Here is a 17,558-nt window from a genome sequence, read left to right on the forward strand (position 1 = left end):
GATTGATTAATAATCTTTTCAAGATTCAGTTACGAAAGAAGATGAAGATTATTTAAGGAAAGTTTCTCCAGAAAAGAGGGGGGGTTTTGCTTCTTTTTCTAGAATTCTGTGTGCTAAAGGGAAGGAGGAAATATTTTATATGAATGTAATAGGGATAGAGGGAAAGAATTGATTTTTTTTAATTCTGCATAGCTTGATTTTGGGTGCAGGGATATAGTGATCAGTTGGTCACCTTTATTTATGTATCTAGAATAAGGAGAAATATATTTCCAGATCTATTGGTATGGACATTTATTTTTCTTATTGAGATTGATCTGCTGATCACTTCAGACATATTCTTATATTGTTTTGTTCTATCTTGTCAAGTATATGTGTGTATTGCAAAATTTGAAGGTTTTGTACATTCATATATGTAGAATGAAATGTTAAATTTCCCTTTGTTCCTATGTATATGGGAAGATCAAATAGATGATCTGTGTGCTATTTATTTGTTTCTCTCTTTGGTATTTAAATTTTGAATTGCATTCATGCCATGTTGATGGATGAGTGTTAACATGCCTTCGTGTCTTCTGGTTAAAGACATATTCAACATTTTAATTCATTGTAAATCTTTTAAAGAGGGGGTTGTAACTCTCAATTCAGAGGAAGATTATCAATTCAATGATAACCTATCCAATTGTTAGTGCTCTTTGACCTTTATCCTGGGCATTTGGAGTTAGTATGTGTATTTATTTTTGAGGGACAGATATGTTCACTAACACTACTAAGATTGAAGAGAAAGATGAATGGGTAATTGACAACAGTTGTTCACATCATAAGATAGGTGATAAAAGAAAATTTATGAGTATGGAGAGGTATGATGGTGGTATAGTGAGATTTGGAGATGATAAAGCTTATGTGATCTGTGGTAGAGGTTTTATTTCCTTTGATGGTAAGAATTATACTAATGATGTTGTTGGCCATTTGGAGGAATTGATTATGTGTTGCATTGATCTTTTGGTATTGATGTCAACACTAGTTGTTTTGGCTACTTTACCGGTATCCTTTTGGTCCTGGTAGGTTGTTTGGTTTCTGGTTGGTTAGATCATGATGATTTTGTATGCTCCGGTATGTTTTGGCTTATGGATTTGGCTTAGATCTACTACTCATGCTACTCGGATACATGTTTAGTCAGTTGGTTTTGATTTGGTGATCGGATGCTATCTTGTATGCTGGCAAGCTTAGTTTGTTGATCCAGTGAGGGTTTCACCGGCATAGCTTTCTTGAAGATCTTTTGATATTATGCATAAGTGGTGTTGGTGCAGCTTCTAGTAGAGATTTAGGATGCTGATGGTGATCATGTTCGAGACTTGGGTGATTGGGATCATTGCTTTAGCGTGTGTGGACTTAAATTGGGTCATGTTCTATCTAGGTTATCAATCGGCTTAATGTAATGTGTGGATTTCTTATGGGTTGGATATTATTTGTTTGGTCTTAGGCAGACATGTTTTATAATTATGTGATTGCTTTATTGTCTGGTGGCTGACCTTATTATTTGTGCTCGAGGGTTTGTATATATATGATGTAAGATCTCATTGTAAATAATATGGAAATGGTATGCGAGAGAATAATGTAATAATCATTCATGCAGAAGATTTGGTCAATCATTGGTGATCGCGTTGGGTTTATGTAAGAGGATTTAGTCTTCTGGTATTGAGCTTAATTGAAACTATACTCAAGCATAAGAGATGCTATTATTGCAGTTCATTCTTCCTTTCGGACTGTAGTCTGGATTTTTTATGAAGTCAATGAGACTCCTTTTGTAATGAGCAGTGTGCTCTAGGTTGTTGGCCTTCCTACAAGTGCAGGCATGTCAATTTGTAATCACATACTTATTGTAGATATATTATCTGACTATGGGTAGTGAAGATGGTAAAAATGCAAAAAGGTGAATCCAGATGCTTAGGATGCAAATAAAACACTAAAATATATTAAAACATGAAACATCAATTAAACCACATGAAAACATGAAGACAATGCTTATAACTTGACAACCTTTACCTTCTCCCTCAGATGGAGCTTGGATGAAGTTGAAGTGTGCCCAAATGCCTCCAATGCGATGTTGATTTGCTCATAGATTGCTTGATGTGGCTGGCTTTCCAACATTGTGCACAAAGGGATGTGATGGATTAAGGATTGGAGGATGATATGGCTAGGTATGGATGAGAAGTAGTTTTAGCATGGTAAGGATGCAAAGATGGTTTCCTAGGCACAAACTAGTAGCATGAATTTGTTAAAATTGGAGATGAGGTATGAGGGGATGGAGTCCTCAATTTAAAGGGAGAGAGGAGGAGAAATGGAGGGATAGGATTGATCCAAGATGAAGGGCCAGGATTCCTTGTGAGCCCACACAAGGCCTAAGAGGAGGTGTGGAGACCAAGAGATATGCGTTAAAGGCATTTCTTGTCTCCACACTCCTCAAGGTTCATTGGGAAGACTTCCCAATGTGCCTTGAGAAGAACAAGGGATAGGATATTTCTTGAGGGATGGAAAGGAAGAATTAAAAATTCTTCAAAAGGGATGCTCATGGAGATTGGAGGAATAAGGAGGAATTAAAAATTCCTTGAAGATGAGATTCCTAGACTCACATTCACCTAGGAAAAGAGCATTTAAGGAGAGTGGTTGGATGGAAGGGAGAAGGAGTTGACTTTGTGGCTAATCATGATGATTAGCCACTAGCAACTCATTAGGAAAGGGATTAGAAGAAAGATTAGGAGGGATTAGGGTAGATGAGATTTGTAGGAGGATTTGACTAGGAGAGAGAATGAATGTAGGGAATTAAAAATTAGAAGATTAATGCTAAGTGAGTTTAGGGAGTTTCTAAAAGAATTTATTAGGTTAATGATGGATTAGGAAAAAAGTGATTTGTAGGAATCACTTAGGTTAACTAATTAATTGAAATTAATTAGTTAAGAGGAGGAATTTGAGGAGTTTTAATATTGAGGAGTTTTAGAAGAATAAAAGGGGATTGATTTATTAAATAAATCAATCAACAGACCTTAGTGACAATATTAATTATAATTAATTAATATTGAGGAGGAATTCAAAATTGGCATAATTAATAAATTAATTATGTCAAGAACTTTAAAATAATTAAAATAATTATTTTTAAGTGTGTACATTTTGCCCCTCTTTTACGCAGTGGCAAATTTGGCGGTGGGTAAAAGATAGAAGAAAAATAAATATATGCCTCAGTGTAAAGTGTGGGAGGTGTATGCCCCCTCGAGAATTTTGTCGAAAGAAAAATTAACAAAAAATTCTTGAAATAAAGAAGAAAGAATTTGAGTGGATGAGATGAGTGAAAGAGAAAGAGGGAGCAAATGTAGAAACCGTAGAAGAGCATATAGAGAGAGACTGTGGGGGGAATGGGCCTTTGAGGGGGCCCATACAAGACACAAAGTGCCCAATGAGGGATCATTGTTACACACAAGCCTTGGAGCCAATTAGAGCCTATAAGAGAGAAGGAGATATGGATCACATTCCCACCCATGATCATCACGCCGAGAGGATCCAAGGTTATGACAAACCCACCATGGACCACTGGCATGTAGGACTATCCCCCCTTTTGCTTTTTAAGGCTAAGGGTAGAATTAGGGCTTAGATTGGGGCCAATATTTGGTGAGGTGCATGCGTTGATCGTCGTTTCAGCATGTGCGGCAATGTGTTAGTGTGAGTGCTTACTGGGAAAAGGTGGGTAGAATTGGTTTTTTGGGGATTGGGAGGGGGTTAATTAAGGACTCCATGGGATTATTAGATTAGAATTTTATGGAATGATGGTGAGAGTTGTGCACAAAAATGTGGAGAACCAACCTAGTTTGATATTGCCCTAGGTGACCTGCACCACTGATTTTAGGAATCCGGATGCCATGAGAAACCCAAGGCATGGACTGACTCATAGTCAAATGGTAATTCCTTACACACAGCTATGCAAGTGTTGAGAAACACTGATACAAAGTTGTGGGTACGTGCAAGGAAACCCTCAAACACACCGATACCTCTTGTACATGAGAGGGTAAGTGTTGATAAACACTTGTACCAGGTCGTCGGTTTATACAAGAGAGATCCAAAACATGTTGTGCTATGAAAATATGTCCCAGTATACACCTATTGTAAACATACTTGGATGTGGAAAATCCGAGCAGTCATAAATAGATGCATTCATAGGGTAAAAGATGCAAGTCTAAATGAAAAATCCAAGAAATCAAACGAGTCATTCACTCATGGCCAATTGACACCTCTTGCCAAGAGTAAGATTAGGGTGGAGGATTAAGTTGCCAGGCAAGGGAAGGATTCATCCCTAGGGAAAAGGGTAGAGTAGGTGGACTTTTGTATTAGGCAAGTGATCATATGGCTTTGAAGATTAACCTGTGGACTTAGGACTGTTCTCAAGACTTCATGAAGCTCACACAAAGGCACAGAACCTCAGTTTTGATGGGACATCTCTTATTCATGACTTAGATGAAGACTCATCATCATATGCATGATTTATTTGGAGATGGAAATGGAAAGGATGTCTCGATGGGTGGATTGGATGGGGAGGGTGATTGGAGCACCGACCTGATAGATAATGGATCTAGTTTATTTACCTTAGCACTTGCATGGAGGTTTTCAGCAAGGTACTTGTCCATAGCACCACAAAAAGATTTTCACTAATGAACGAATTGATTTTTTTTATTTTTTTTGGGTGTCACAAGGTGTTTGTTTGCCAGGTTTTCACCGAGTGACAATATTTTTTCAGGATCTTTTTCTCATTTTGTATTTTTCATGATTTTTTTATTTTTTTGACAATTAATGACTTTCTAAGGACTAGGCATAGAATCTTTTTAGGTGCATGATATTTGTTGGATCATCCAAAGGATCTCCTTTAGGAGTATCCAACTGATAGGCCCCTGATCCATATTTTATTGTGATTACATATGGTCCAAGCCAATTAGGCTTGAACTTGCCTTTCTTTTCTCTTTCTTAAAGGTTTTTTTGATTCTCCATGAGGACAAGGTCACCAATTTCAAATTCTTGGGTTCTGACTTTCTTATGGTAACTCATGCGTAGACGATTCTGATATACCCAGAGATGGTTCAAGGCCTTGAGACACCGTTCATCTAACAATTCTAGCTCTTGTAAGCGGGCAATTTTGTATTCTTCATCTAGTAGGATATTTTACAATGATACTCTTAGAGAGGGGATCTCGATCTCAAGGGGGAGGACGGCTTCAGAGCCAAAGACAAGCGAATAGGGGGTGGTGCCTATAGGTGTGTGGATGGAGGTGCGGTAGGCCCACAAAGAAGGATGGAGTTGGAGGTGTCGATCACGGCCAACTTCATTGACTGTATTTTTGAGGATTTTGATTAGGGTTGTATTAGAAGCCTCAGCTTGACCATTACCTTGGCAGTAATATGGGGTTGAGAAGTGATGTTGGATGTCAAATTTTTGGCAAAGTTCTTTGACATCCTATTTTTTAAATTGTCTACCATTATCTGTAATGATAACTTTTGGAATGCCATATGGACAGATCAAGTAGTTGAGGATGAATTTGGATATCTGCTTACCAGTGGTAAAAGTAAGAGGGATAGCCTCTACCCACTTGGTGAAATATTCGGTGGCAGTGATAATGAATTTATGTCCATTGGAGGATGAAGGGTGGATTTTCCCAATAAGATCGAGCCCCCACTATGAGAAGGGCTAGGGTGTAATGAATGGTTGTAATTCTTGTGATGGATCATGGATCTTTTCGCCATGTTGCTGGCAAGGGATGCATTTCTTTACATAGTTATATGCATCTACTTCCACTTTAGGCCAATAATATCCTGTTCTTAAAAGATTTTTAGCCAAGGTGAGCCCACTTGAGTGTGCCCCACAGATGCCCTCCTATACTTCATGTAATGCCCATTCTGCCTCTTATTTATCTAAACACCTTAGGAGGGAACCATCAAAATGCCTTCTGAATAGGGTGTCTCCAAGGATGGTGAAGGAGAACATCTGCGGATGAAGGTTTGTTGTTGGGCTTTGGTAAGGTGTGGGGGAATGGTGTTGTCTATTAGGAAATCGAAGGTTTCTTGGTACTAGGGGGACTTGGGACCAACAAGTACACACACCATTTCAGACTCTAGTAGATCGTATGTTGATATGATTAGTTGCTCGACCAGGAACTCACACTTCTAACTACGTGCTGGCATCTGAAGGAAGGAACCAATGGTGGCCATTGCATCTGCAGCCCTATTGTTTGTTCGTGGGACTTGATCAAACTTGATTGTTGTGAAGTGTTGCTTAAGATCTTCAACCATGCTATGATAGGGGAGTTTGTCATCTTTTGTTTGGTATTCATCATTTACTTGTTTTATGACAAGTTGGGAATCCCCATAGACTTGTAATTCCCTTATCTTCCAGTGGATAACCAAGCATAATCCTGTAATGAGTGCCTCATATTTTGTGATGTTGTTGGTACATGCAAAAGCTATCTTGTAGGACTTTGGGATGCAATCTCCTTGAGGTATGATCAGTAGTATTCCTGCCCCCAATCCATTTTGTGTGCAAGAGACATCAAAGTATAACTTCCATGTGGAGGATGTGGTGACAGTCATAATGAATTCATCTAGTAATTCTATGAGAATAGGATGGTCACTTGGAAATGGAGCGTCAGTGAGCTGATTTGCGATGACTTATCCTTTGATTGCTTTTCTGTCTACATACTCAATGTCAAACTCACTTAACATCATGACCCATTTAGTGGTTTTACCCATGAGGGCAGCTTTTGACAAGAGATATTTAAGCGGGTCAATTTTAGCAATTAGTTTTATTTTGTTGTTCAGCATATAGCGTCAGAGTTTTGTGTACTAAACACCAATGCTAGGCATGCTCTTTCAATTGGGGTATAATTGAGTTCATACCCCACTAGTGTCCGACTAATGTAATATATGGCATGTTCCTTCCCTTGATCATTTGTTTGTGCCAACAATGCCCCCAATGCCACTGTGGTAGCACATATGTACAAAATAAGAGGTTTTCCAAGAGTAGGAGGCATAAGCACTAGAGGCAATGCCAGATATTCTTTTAGTTTTTCAAAGGCCTTTTGACACAAGCAATCCCATTTGAATTTTGTGTCTTTGCGCAATAGGTGCGCAAATGGATGGCACTTATTTGCCAATTGTGAAATAAAATGTCTAACAAATTGGAGTTTCCCCTAGAGGCTATGCAACTATCTGAGAGTTTTCGGTGGAGGCATTTCCATGGTGACTTTCACCTTTGTAGGATCGACCTCGATGCCTCTGCGAGAAACAATGAAACCTAGTAGTTTTCCTGATGTCACACCAAAAACACACTTCTTAGGATTTAGGAGCAATTTGTATTTTTCCAATCTTTCAAAGATCTACTTTAAGATAGGGATGTGTCCATGTCTTGTCTTTGATTTGCCTAGTAGATCATCCACATAGTTCTCCATTACTTTATGCAATAGGTCATGAATTTTCTTTTGTCATGGCAGGTTGATATGTGGCTCCAGCATTTTTGAGGCCAAAAGGCATGACCCAGTAACAGAAAGTCCTCCATGGTGTTGTGAACACAGTTTTATGTTGATCTTCATCTACAATCCTGATTTGATTATATCCAAAAAATCCATCCATAAGTGATAGTATCTCATGTCTTGTTGTAAGGTCCACAATCATATCTATGTTAGGGAGTGGGAAATCATCTTTAGGACAAGCCTTATTTAGATCTTGAAAATCAGTACAGATGCGGATACCCCCAATGGGCTTGCCAACAGGTACAATGTTGGAGACCCATTCAACGTAGTCTATTGGTTTGATGAATTCTGCATCCAACATTTTTTGGAGTTCTGTCTTGACCAAGAGAGCAACATGTGGATGCATTTTAGGTAACATCTTTTTTACAAGTTTTCAATCTAGGTGGATAGCAAGATTATGAACCACCAAGTCAGGATCTAGACTTGGCATATCAGCATAGGACCATGCAAAATTGATTTTTGCCTCTATGAGGAAGTTGATGAAGCCTTGTTTCTCTTGCTCTGTGAGGGACTTGGCAATGAGCACATTTTTTGGAATGTCTTCAGTGCCCATATTGATACTGTCTATTTCTTCTATTAACAAATTTGACCTGTCTTGTGGAAGGTAACCAATGGTAGGGAGGTCAAGTCCCTCATCCTCAAGTGTCTTTTCTAGGTTTTCACTTTGGGATAAGCCCTTTGTTTTTGCTTTTTTCTCATCCAAAGGTGCCTCAGAGAGTTTTTCACCTAGGGAATCATGTTTTTTCTTTTTATTATCTTTTTTGTGGCTAAGGGCATTGACCTGACTACCAAAGTATCCCTTTTCATGTAGTTGAATACCGTGTACTCTATTGCAGTCTTCCAAATTTCACATAGTCAAGAGAGTAATGAGAGCATTATCATCGACGTAGATATCTAAAGTGGGTTTGTCTTGTTGGGCCCATTCTATGAGTTCAGGATGGACAAGATGTATCTCATGTGAAATGGGAGGGGTTATGGGGGTGATTCAATTGACGTGAGTGTCAAAGAAGATGTTGTTTTCCTATTCATAAGGCATTTCATGAAACTCCTCCTCGTGAGAGCTTTCAATATCCAAAAAAATTGAAGGGGCACCAACGATAGTAATATTAGGCACTAGGGTGTACCCCAAGCCTCTGTTGTACTTGTAGGAGATAGGATTTATGGGTGCTTTTCTTCCTTTCTCCTCTGGTGCCAAGTTGTGTCCTTTGCAACCCATTTTTTCAACTATAGCTAATGCTTTTGGATACTTTTTTTAGATATTTTTGTCAGGTCTTCATCTTCTTCCCGATACAACCATGAAGAGACATTTGTGTCAAGGCTTTCCTCATCAAGTGGGCCCCATTTCTAGAAGGTGGTATCTTTGCATTGTATAACCGGTTTTTTATCTTTTTTGAGTTCTTTTGGTTTGCCAAATGACTTAGGAGATAAGGGGAGGTTGCCTATTAATAAGACATCCTCCGATTTGTATTCTCCACAACCATTATCCAGGATCTTGATTTTTGTGTCTGCTTGGGATGAGGTGGGGGCAACATTTGATATGTCAGATGGAGGAGTTGGTGAGGGTCTATTTAGTGGGCAATGATATGGGTTCTTCCCCTCTAAGAGCTTGCAATATTGAAAAGGTTGTGGATCACCTTTGATAGTGATCTCTCTTCCATTGAAGGGGAATTTGATGCATTGGTGATAAGTAGAGGGTACGGCTTGCAAGGAGTGAATCCATGGTTGATCGAGAAGGATGTTGTAGGGGAGATCAAGATCTAGTACTTGGCAACGGGTTTCAATTGTGATAGGGCCCACTTGAAGAGGTAAGGTGATCATGCCCTTTGAAACTCTTTCTACATCATCATATGCTTTTATTGTGATCCTTCTTAATGTGTCTACCAGGTCCTCAGAAAGTCCCAATTGTTTTATTAACTTGTATGTACACAAATTAAGTTTGGATCCTCCATCTATCAAGATACGTTTGACCTTGTGCTTTTGGATAAGGGCTTCAATGTGCAAAGGTTTATTATGGTCTTCATCTGTAGGAGCATCATTGGAAGTGAACACAAGGTGTTGCTGGGCAGCAAGGCTTCCAATGAGAGCTTTGAATTGGGTAGAATTGATATTATCGAGAACGTGAGACTCAAGGAGGGCTTGTTCCAAAATTTCTTTAAGGATAGGGGAAGTCTTGAGAAGTTATAGAATCTGTGCGGGGGTCTTCCCAAGTAGGTCAAGGAGGTCATATCAGCGGGTGGAAGACATGGGTGGAGGATTTCGTGGGGGAGGAGCTCCTTGGATGATGACTTTGCCTCAGTGAGTGGTTCCATTGCAGTCATTCTGAGAGTAGGGGGTGGAAGGTGTGGCGCATTGAATGACTATCATAGTAGGTTTAGGTCTATTTTGGGAAGGGGGAGGGTTAACTCCTTGGATAGTTATGACATTGACATGATTGTTTGGGGGCTCAATGCGACCTACTAAAGAGTCAAAGCCGGTTATGTGATTAGTGTAGTCATAGTTCACCGTATTAGATGATGAGCCTTTTCCCTTATCATGTTTCAGAAAGGGTTCCTGGTACATTTTGAGTTTGTCATTTTTGTTACCAGGTTTTGCATTTGCTACTTCAATTCCACCCTTATCAATGACATCTTGTATGTAGATTTTAAGCTTCATGCATTTTCGTGTATCATGTCCCTTGATACGATGATACTCACAATATTCATTCTCATTATACCACCTAGGTTTGGGTTCATTGGGATCAAACGAGTGAGTGATTGGGAAAACCACTACACCTGCTTGAACAAGCTTTTGGAACACCACTTCAATAGGCTCAGCAAGAGGAGTGAAGTCTCGTGGAGTCTTGTTATTGGATTGGGGTGGTCGCCCCTAGATTGAGACATTGTTGTGAGGCTTTTGGGATTAATTTTGATTATTTTTATTGTTGAATTGATGATTGGTGGTGGTCGGTCTTGGAGGAGCGGCCATGGTCTGGACCCATTTTGCATCAGTTATACCATCATTGACTATGTTCTTGTTCTTGGACCAGAATTTTGGTTTATCATTATGATAAGAGGAAGAATTTTGAGTTGATCTTTGGTAGTGTTTCAAGGTTCCTTCCTCTAACAAGACATGTTCAAGGGCTAGGCCCTTATCAGTCAATTTTTGAAAATATTTAATACATTGAGATGTCAGAGGTCTTGAAAGTTCGGGCACCAGATTCTTTTGAAATAATTCAATTTGGTGTTGTTCTAGCATGTTCCATTGGAATTCTTGATGATGTGCCGTCATCTTTGCAAGAAGTTAGCGAAAGTCTCTTCGGGCCTTTGCTTTGTGTTACACAGGTCCATCATGGAAACATTATTAGCCATGGTGTAGGCATAGTGAGCCACAAACTTCTCTGCCAAGTCTGGGAAGGAGATAATGGAACCTCATGGTAAGGATGAGAACCATGCAAGGGCATCTCTTGTGAGACTCTTAGGGAAGAGTCTTTGAAGGTATAGGTCACTATAGGAGACTTCTTGACATAGAATGTGAAATTCCTGGACATGGTCACGGGGGTCCCCTTTTCCTTCATACTTGGTGAACTTAGGGATTTCAAACCCTGGGGGATAAGCTGCAACTGATATAGATGGGTCGTAAGGACAAGGACAAAATTTCTTAAATGAGTAAGGTTTCCTTTTGTTAATTCCTTCTTCCATGTCCTGAATTTCTTTAATGAGGTCTTGTTGTGGATTTTGGAAATGATGGATTGTGTTCGCTCCTAGAATTGGATGAGTCATGGAAGGTGCACCACCACTAATGTATTGATATGATGAGGAAACGAGAATGTGAGATGTGATGACCGACGTCGCAGGGACTTGAGTGATAGTTGGTTGCAACCCACAAACTATTGTGACAGGGTTAAGCATGGCCCGGATGAGGTTAGTGACATTGTTGATAGGAATGGAGGTTTGTGGAATAGAAATATATGGTTGAGTAGAAGAAGATGGTATAGAGGTATGTTGGAGAATAGATGAGATTGGATTTGATAGTGTTATAGATGTTAAGGAGGAAGAAGGTAGAATGGAGACCATGGGGGGAGGTGCCACGGGTGTTATTGATTGGGGTTGAATGATTGGCGGGGCCACAATTGATTGAGTTTGAATAATAGGTGTGGCGTTCTGAGTGAGGTCTCATTGTGGTTGTTGACCAAGGGTGGATTTATCGAAATCAGGTGGGAGTTGAGCTCCATTTTCAAGGAGGGTCTTTAGAAGAGCAGTAGGGTTGTGTTGGATAAATTTCTCCAACATCTCTTGATTATAAGAGTCTACTAGGAAAGTTTGCACTTCCAAAGAGAGTTCATCTTGGTCAACCATATTAGGATTTTGTGTTTGATTTTGAATGCTAGGTTGCACACTTTGTGTAGGATCTTGTGTAGGATCTTCATATAGGACACTAATGTATGACATACCATATTGTTGTCCGGACATCTTTTTATTTTGAGATTGAGTTGTGACCATACAAGAATAACCTTAGAAAAGATTGGAGGAGGAAATTTTTGATGAGAGGACTTAGCAAGGCTCTTGGATTTTACGACTTGAATTTGATGAAAATGGATTTTTTTATGATTGATAGGATCCTTGGATTAGGACTCGGATTTGATTAGGATTGGCACCTTAGCCCTTGGATGAGGATCTTAGGTCGGAGATGAAACCACAAGCGAGGTAATGACCAAGTTGGGTAGAATTTAGACCTTGGAATGATGATTAAAAGCCTTTCTTCCACTAAGGGTTGACTAATGACCCTAAGCAAAGCAAAGACGTAAGTCAAGAGTCTTGATTGACTCAAAGGATAAGGAAAAGGTACTTGGAGAGGATTCTTATTCAAGCACAAAATCCAAGTGATTAAGGATGAGGTCTAAATGAAACTTCACAAGGCATGCAACCTTAATATGAGGTTAAATTGGATTAAAGGGTGATTTGATTTAGATTTTGAGAATTGATTGATGTGCTAAGTCCTTAGGAAAATATTGAGGATGATTGATTGAAGAGGGATGATAGTGATGATTAGAAGAAATTTGGTGACTAGGCTATCCTTGGAATGAACATGACTCAATAAATGATTGGTTCAGATGGCAAGTTGTACGAAGGTACACGACCACCCTGATTTTGATGATAGTTGGTGTTAAAAGACAAACCTGAACCTTGATGGAGGGCATAGACTCTTAATTCATCACTAGCATTAAAATGATTGCTATGACCATGGACGTAATCGTGATAATGATGCAAGAATGTCCTATGTTTAAGCAAGAGTTTGCGGTTTGTATACCAAAATTTTCGATGTCTAATGAGTTGTGCTTATGTGAGCTTCTTCTTCTTTATAGGTCGGTGGATTGACTTCTTAGGATTCTTATACAACTTAGGTTTATGGAACATGAGATGGACGGAGTTTTGATGCAACTAGGACTTTGTGTGGATGGTGACTAGAATGTGACTTGGGCATGGCTATGTCTGGAATTGTGATTAGGATCTTGACTTGGATGATTGTTTGTTTTTAGACAAGTGTTCTTTGTAAAGTGTTTTAGGATAATAATGTGTTTTTAGTCTACTCTTGGAAAGTAAGTATCAAGCAAAGAAAACACAATGATCACATGAATTTTAGCTCAAAGACACTCATGCTCATGTACAACAGTCTTAAGGCTAGCAAGGACAATAGTCATTAGATCCCAATCAGTTTCCCAACTATGCTTACCCAGAGCGGACACTTAGATGCTTGACCCCACTGACTCCCCTCCACAACACTCACTTATTTGGGGTAGCCAAGCATCAATTCCCATGAAATCTCCTCATGGCAAACTTTGTGTCTCTACTAATGGCCATAAAAATATGGGCAGCTTCGGAGGTCTGATCTCCTGCACTAATGACTAGAATGTTTTTGGCCACTATGCACAAGGTGTTTAGTATGTCTTCCCATTAGGATCTACCCTTGGTAGTTGCGCAAGCACAATTGAGGCCTATAGCCCAACGAAGCACCAAGAACTTAGTAGTTACGCAAGCGTGATTGAGATCTCTAGGATCTTACTAAGCACCCAATGTGAGAGTGAACTCTCATATAACCCCAACTATTGACCCTTTCATCATCAATGGTCTATTTATTATAGTGAGTTGGGAACCCCAGGTCTGGGTGTACTCACTTGGGTCATTACCCTTGTGAGATTTTGCCAAGATCAAGAGCTCAATGAAATGTACAAAATAGAGACAAAATATAGGACAAGAATAAACTGTATTCTCATCAATAGAAAATGATCAATAATGTCAATTCAATAGTTACATACAATGTAGATGAGCTTGCTTATATAGGCAAGGCTAGGGATATGTGAGCACACAAACATGTCATGTGGCTCAATAAGAAACAAGGGTAGGTAGGAAATAGGTGTGGGTAGGTAGGAGAAATAATATAATGGTCCACATGAGGTGGATCACCCACTGAATGTGGAGTGTAACAACAAGAGTGGAGTGTAACAACAAAATCAACACCATAAAAGGTGGAATTTCTCCTACACACACTATCCCAATGTGGCACAAACACCCAAGTGTCTCATACCCAAACTACTATGAAATGCATTTCCTAAGTAAACTTAAGTAAGGTGTAATAATATCCATGATGAATAATTATTTACACCAACACCCCCCCTTAAGTGCAACTTAGGAGAATGCACTTAAGTCTACAATGCAACTAAGCAATGCAAGATGGGTCCCGGCTACGAGGCCATGTTAGGTACCCATGTAAAAATGCAAATGCATGAAACCAATGCAATGAAATCTCTCACAAAGTGGGGAAAGAGAGAAAAACCCAATGGGAAAAAACCCTCCAACTGTTGTTCATAAGTATCCACAATCATGTCAACCTCGAAAGAATGATCATGTAGAGAATGAACAAGAGGGTCAGAGTGTTCCCTCGCAACAATCGAAGAAGGATCACCTTCATCAAAGAGAAGATGAATGTCATCAATGATGTCTCCCAAATCTGCAATATCTGTCAAGTAATCATCCCATGAATCTGAAGCTGGAAGACAATGAATATCCTGCTGCACTGAATCACATGAAGGCAACACTGTCACACTATCTGCATCATCAGGTGCAATAGGTGATGTGATATCAATATGAGGAGATGAAATACAAGACTCAAGAATGGGGTCATATGTGAGAATCCCCATGTTCAAGTGTCCAAATTTCTCCTCAAAATCTGAACCATCACAAGAAGTGTGATTAGAATGTGTAGAATCATCAAATGTGAAATCATCATCATCAACAAAATCTAAAAAGGAGTATAACCGAGATGCATGATCAACCACCCCAGTCACAATGATAGCTCTAGTCTCCAAGTCTCTAATGAAAACTGAGTCGGGTGTAAACTCCACAACTCTCTTAGTTGCGCCATGTGTGATCTGATAGATAGAAAGGAGATTGTTTGTCAAGTGAGGTACACACAACACACTATTGAAGGAGTTATCCCCAATGTCAATAGATCCTTTCCCAATCACATCCATATATGTATGATTGCCCATCAAAATCTGCGGCATGGTGCAAGGCTCAAATGTAGAGAACATAGACTACGAAGATGCCATATGATGAGAAGCCCCTGAATCTAGAAGCCATCTCTCTGAATCATGACTGATAGTAGCACATAGAGATTTTCCTTTTCTTGTTCCAAAAGACTGAGTCTTCCCACTTGTAGAAGCCATGAATGCTTTCCCTTTTCCTTTTGAATGTGAGGAAGTGGAAGTTGATGAATCATCCTTCTTGTAGACTTTAGGCAAATCAATGTTATGCTTTTTGATGATATGTGTGAGCTCATCAATCTTCTTAGAATGGCAATGATGCTCCTCATGACCAATCTTTTTACAATAAGCACAAGTAGGTCTCTCCCTCTTTGGTGAATTATCTCTCTTGGAAGAGAATGAATCTCCTTGTTGTGGAGAAGATGGTGCTTTTTCTTTAGGCTTTGATTGCCATTTCTTCTTGTGTGAGTTGTCCTTTCCTTGATTTCCTTTGTTCCCTTGATTTGCCACTAATGCTTGAGACTTAGAAGCCTTAAGAATGCCCATGCTTATCAACTTAGTTTGTTCCATCATCAACATTTCATTGAAAGCATCAAATGTAGGCATTGTGTAGCTTGAACCCATTGTCATCCTATGGGTTTGGAAACTAGAAACAAATGTTGCATATTCTTGTGGAAGCTTGCCTATCAAGTTGAATATCAATTGAGTATCCTTCTTATCAATGCCACAATCTTTGAGTTGTGCCCTCAAATCATTTGTCTTAGTGACATAATCTTGTATAGTATCAAAGTTCTTGGGATCCAACATGGTGAGATCACTATCAATTTGATATCCCCTAATCTCATCAACTTGACCATACAAGTCTTGAAACTTTTGCCAAGCATCTTTGATTAGAGTACATTTCTCAATATGAAAAATGAGATCCTTTGATACATACTTTCTTAAGGTACCAATTGCCATGATATTTTTAGTGAGCCAATCCAAGTAACCAACTGGATCAACCTTAGGATCAGTTGGAGCAACAATAGTTCCATCAATGTAATGAGTGAGTCCTTTTTCCATAAGTTTACTCCATGCATCAATTTTCCAAGTAGCATAATTATGAGGAGTTAAGAGAGGAAACTTAGAAGAACCCATAGAAGAAAAAAGGAAGGAACACAAGAGCACAAAAGCACAAGAGACACCCCCCCAAATTCACTCAATCAAAGTACCCCCCCCCAAAGTGATGATTTTGGCACTTTATACTTAGTGCAATTACAATGAGCCACTTGCAAAACAAGGCAAAGTGGACTTATGATGCAAATTTTACAACTTCCCAAATGAGATACAAGAGAATTCAATCAATAGTGCAATGAATCTAACTGAGATTCAAGCAAATATACCAGTACCAAGAGAGCCAAAAATGGCCAAAATCTGAAAGTACAATTTCTACTTACAATGGAATCAATATGATAGCATCATGTGAAAGTAGACAAAAAAATATGCACTTTAAAAAAAACGGCACCTGAAAAAGAGGTCGTATGACCCCAAACGAAGCCTCTGAAGTTGCAAAAACTGGGATTACTCAGGTACAGTCACCAAAAACTATATTTTCTGAAAAATCAGTGCATCAAAATCAAAAAATTTCTTCACCACTGCAGAGAGCATGAAATTCTAGCCCATTTCAAAAAAAATTGCACCCAAAAAGGAGCAAAAATGAGCAAGTTATGGCCATTTGAAGTTGAACTGCAAAATCAAAAATGCAAATGAGTGGGGCCTACCAAATTTTTGAAAAATGATGATGTGGTGCTTACGTCAACAAGTCACTGGGTTAAATTTGACGGCCGTATGACCATCGCAAAACTTTGCCTCTGCTGACTGAGCATCCGTACTGTACGGACAGATGACGTGGCAGATGACTGTGCATGTCGTACCGTATGGATATGCTGATTGGGTGGTTCTGCATGGCAGATGATGTGGCAGGTCGTACCATACGGATTTGCTGACTGGGTGTTGTACAGTGCGTATGGAAAAGTTGACTGGGCAGGTCTGCGTGGCAGATGACTCGGTTGTCTGCGTGTACGAGGTATACCTGTGGGCCAGTGGCCGCCTGCCACGTGGCGGGTGCGGGTCCTTCGGTCTGGTTGATCGCTGGAGGAGGGAGCTGCCAGAGCTGAGAGGCCGGTGGTGTTGTCGTGCGAGGCCAGGAGGACACGGCGTGTTTGTAGAGACCGAGGACGGGAGGAGTCGGCGCGACGGCGACGACGACGTGGACGTGGTGCATCGGCGGACAGGACGAGCAGGTTCGGTCTGCAGGAAACTCTATGTCAACAGGTACGATGGTGCCTGCAACACCTACGTCACGCAAGTACGGGGGGGGGGGTCTGCGAACCCCCCAAAAACAAGTTTTTTTTTTTTTTTTTTTAATTTTGTTTTCCGATTTCTCAATTTTTTTGATTTTTGATTTTTGAAAAATATTTTCAGAAAATGAATTTTTTTTTTTTT

The sequence above is a fragment of the Cryptomeria japonica genome, chromosome 1 (genome assembly GCF_030272615.1).
Source record: "Cryptomeria japonica chromosome 1, Sugi_1.0, whole genome shotgun sequence".
Taxonomy (NCBI): domain Eukaryota; kingdom Viridiplantae; phylum Streptophyta; class Pinopsida; order Cupressales; family Cupressaceae; genus Cryptomeria; species Cryptomeria japonica.